This window comes from Arachis hypogaea, chromosome 20 (genome assembly GCF_003086295.3).
Source record: "Arachis hypogaea cultivar Tifrunner chromosome 20, arahy.Tifrunner.gnm2.J5K5, whole genome shotgun sequence".
NCBI classification, from domain to species: Eukaryota; Viridiplantae; Streptophyta; class Magnoliopsida; order Fabales; family Fabaceae; genus Arachis; species Arachis hypogaea.
Genome location: NC_092055.1, coordinates 45,918,920 through 45,920,909, shown reverse-complemented (window position 1 = coordinate 45,920,909; position 1,990 = coordinate 45,918,920). Strand labels below are relative to the sequence as shown.

The 1,990-nt window shown below is 41.3% G+C and overlaps 1 non-coding gene across 1 annotated transcript; it reads left to right on the top strand.

Moving 5' to 3' along the window:
- The first annotated feature begins 1,243 nt into the window (after positions 1-1,243).
- LOC112787569 (small nucleolar RNA R71) lies at positions 1,244-1,351 on the top strand. Its single transcript, XR_003194975.1, has one exon. It is a non-coding gene; the product is annotated as a small nucleolar RNA R71 (small nucleolar RNA).
- The last annotated feature ends 639 nt before the right edge of the window (positions 1,352-1,990 follow it).

Here is a 1,990-nt window from a genome sequence, read left to right as displayed (position 1 = left end):
GCACCCCAAAGATTCCCAGTTTCTCTATTACAGAGAGGGGCATGAGGTTTATCCCTGAACCAAGGTCACACAGAGCCTTTTCAAAGATCATGGTGCCTATGGTACAAGGTATTAGGAGCTTTCCAGGATTCTGTTTCTTCTGAGGTAATGTCAGTTGATCCAGATCACTCAGTTCATTGGTGAACAGGGGAGGTTCATCTCCCCAAGTCTCATTACCAAATAAATTGGCATTCAGCTTCATGATTGCACCAAGGTACTTGGCAACTTGCTCTTCAGTAACATCCTCATTCTCTTCAGAAGAGGAATATTCATCAGAGCTCATGAATGGCATTAGGAGGTTCAATGGAATCTCTATGGTCTCTAAATGAGCCTCAGATTCCTTTGGTGCTTCAGAGGGAAACTCCTTATTGATCACTGGACGTCCCAGGAGGTCTTCCTCACTGGGATTTACGTCCTTCCCTTCCTCTCCAGGTTCGGCCGTGTTGACTATGTCAATAGCCTTGCACTCTCCTTTTGGATTTTCTTCTGTATTGCTTGGGAGAGTACTAGGAGGGATTTCAGTGATCCTTTTACTCAGCTGGCCCACTTGTGCCTCCAAATTTCTAATGGAGGATCTTGTTTCATTCATGAAACTTACAGTGGCCTTAGATAGATCAGAGACTAAGTTTGCTAAATTAGAGGTATTTTGTTCAGAGTTCTCTGTCTGTTGCTGAGTGGATGATGGAAAAGGTTTACTATTGTTAAACCTATTTCTTCCACCATTATTAAAGCCTTGTTGAGGCTTTTGTTGATCCTTCCATGAGAGATTTGGGTGATTTCTCCATGAGGGGTTATAGGTGTTTCCATAAGTTTCACCCATATAATTTACCTCTGCTATTGCAGGGTTTTCAGGATCATAAGCTTCTTCTTCAGAAGATACCTCCTGAGTACTGTTGGATGCAGCTTGCATTCCATTCAAACTCTGAGGAATCATATTGACTTGCTGAGTCAATATTTTATTCTGAGCCAGTATGGCATTCAGAGTATCAATTTCAAGAACTCCCTTCTTCATAGGCGTCCCATTACTCACAGGATTTCTCTCAGAAGTGTACATGAACTGGTTATTAGCAACCATGTCAATGAGTTCTTGAGCTTCTGCAGGCATTTTCTTTAGGTGAATGGATCCACCTGAAGAAGTATCCAATGACATTTTATCCAATTCAGATAGACCATCATAGAATATGTCCAGGATGGTCCATTCTGAAAGCATGTCAGAAGGACACTTTTTAGTCAATCCTTTGTATCTCTCCCAAGCTTCATAGAGGGATTCACCTTCTTTCTGTCTGAAGGTCTGAACTTCCACTCTAAGCTTACTCAGCTTTTGAGGAGGAAAGAACTTGGCTAAGAAAGCCTTGACCAGCTTATCCCAAGAGTTCAGGCTATCCTTAGGTTGAGAGTCCAACCATACTCTAGCTCTGTCTCTTACAGCAAAAGGGAAAAGCATGAGCCTGTAGACTTCAGGATCTACTCCATTAGTCTTAACAGTATCACATATCTGCAAGAATTCAGTTAAGAACTGAAAAGGATCTTCAGATGGAAGTCCATGAAACTTGCAGTTCTGCTGCATCAGAGAAACTAATTGAGGTTTAAGCTCAAAATTGTTTGCTCCAATAGCAGGAATGGAGATGCTTCTTCCATGTAAATTGGAATTAGGTGCAGTAAAGTCACCAAGCATCCTCCTCACATTATTATTATTTTCGGCTGCCATCTCCTCTTCTTGTTCGAAAATTTCTGAAAGGTGCTTGCTGGATTGTTGTAATTTAGCTTCTCTTAGTTTCCTCTTCAGAATCCTTTCAGGTTCTGGATCTGCTTCAACAAGAATGTTCTTGTCCTTGCTCCTGCTCATATGAAAAAGAGGGACAGAAAAATAATAATAGGGATCCTTTTTACCACAGGTATAGAGGTTCCCCTGTGTGAGTAGAAGAAGAAAAGAATGTAATGTAAAGAAAGA